Source organism: Pteropus vampyrus, unplaced genomic scaffold, assembly GCF_000151845.1.
Source record: "Pteropus vampyrus isolate Shadow unplaced genomic scaffold, Pvam_2.0 Scaffold68, whole genome shotgun sequence".
NCBI lineage: Eukaryota > Metazoa > Chordata > Mammalia > Chiroptera > Pteropodidae > Pteropus > Pteropus vampyrus.
The window spans coordinates 8,453,598-8,455,238 of NW_011888849.1; the positions used below are offsets into that span (position 1 = coordinate 8,453,598).

The following is a 1,641-nucleotide window of genomic DNA, read 5'->3' on the forward strand; positions in this document are numbered from 1 at the left end:
AGATGGTTACCATATCTTGTGATAATCACTTTGTAAAGTATATAAATGTCAAATCACTTTGTTATACACCTAAAATTAATATAATGCTGTATCTCAACTATAATTTTTTTAAAAAAGATTTACATTTCAAAAAAATTCCTTTATAATCTACTCGGGAGTAATCTTTATAAAATAAAAATCTGATGACATCACATCTCAAACCTTACAGGGATCTCTCGTTTCCTCCCATGACATAGAGTAATGTTTATGATATGGCACATTTATTTACTTTAATTAGGATGTGTCACATGCTCTTACTTATTTAGGCTTTTATTCATGCAATTACTTTCCCTAAACGGTTTTCAAATCCTCCCAATTTGCTTCTCACCAGTATTCATCCTTCATGAATCAACTTAAGTATTGCCTCTTTTCTATGTTTTCTGCACATGCCCCTTTTAAGGATTTTATCACCTGGTTTGCTTGGTATAACAGAAGCTGTTAGTGCCTTATACTTATCCCTCAGAGCAAGTATTCTCTCTGGCCAACTTCCTATCTATTAGCTTCTGCACTTTGACCGAATGCCCTTATATCAGAATTGCAGAGAGCTGGTTGTTTGTTTGAACAGGAGGCAGGAAGTGATGAAAATGGGCCACCCTCCACAGCATGGGTGACCCAGAACTCTCAGGATTTAGTGTATGAATCTGTAAGACCCATTAGTTCTCAGGATCAATAATTCTGGAAAATGTGTTTTTGTCATTTTCCAGAATTTGCCCTTGAGTTAAGTTCAGTCCTCCTTATAATAGATGGTTAGTAGCAATCCGTTTACTGGCTGCCATCTCCTCTCTGCATCACTGCTTCAATTCCCTATTAGTATTACTTAAACTCAAAAAATTATTTATACCTGCATCTTTGTATCCAGATTTTTTCTTGTAGAATCCGCAGTAAAACTTTTGACACCAGAGGTATTTTGTGTGTTTCTGGAGGTGAATGGCTTGCTGGCCACATGGTATCAAACCCCCTCACATGTTGCAACAGCACAGTTAACAAGACTCTATCCAGTTGTAAACTTGCATAAGAAAAAGGCATAAGGGTATGTATGCCTGATTCAGTCTCTCCAAGATTTAAAAGAGACAGTGACAATTAAAATAATAATGACTGTGGAGTTGGTAGTTGTTACATCTAGGATCTGAGGGAAAAATAAAATGGAGGGGCTCAAACTAGCCAATCAAAATGTCAGGACATGGTTTGAAAGTCAGAAGGAAGACAGTATTTAAAGAAACCCTCTCTCTGCCAGAGAGAAGATTCGACTGAAAACCATACCCTTTGTCTGAATGTAAGAGTGGCTGAATTATAGAGAAGACATACTTCAAAGCACCAGAAACCTCCTGTTAAAATTCAAGGCATTAACAGGGTAGAAGTAGGATCCTGAAGCCTGAACTCAAGAAACCTGAGTATCTCACTCCTTTCTAGAGAAGGAATCTTCCTTATCTGAAGACCACATAGATGCCTCATCAAGTTAGATACTTCAAAATATGTAGACCTTCCTCAAAATCTTCCCTCATGGCTTCTTAAACATTAGCTATATTCAAGAACAAACATGGACCAACTGAGGAAGTACTGTCTCTGCTTTAAAAAACAAAACAAACAAACAAAAAAACCCCA

At 36.9% G+C, this 1,641-nt stretch overlaps 1 protein-coding gene across 1 annotated transcript in view; it reads right to left on the reverse strand.

Annotated features, from left to right (window-relative positions):
• Positions 1–1,641, reverse strand: part of PCDH15 (protocadherin related 15) — a 562,288-nt gene that overhangs the window by 194,249 nt on the left and 366,398 nt on the right. The window lies entirely within an intron of this gene.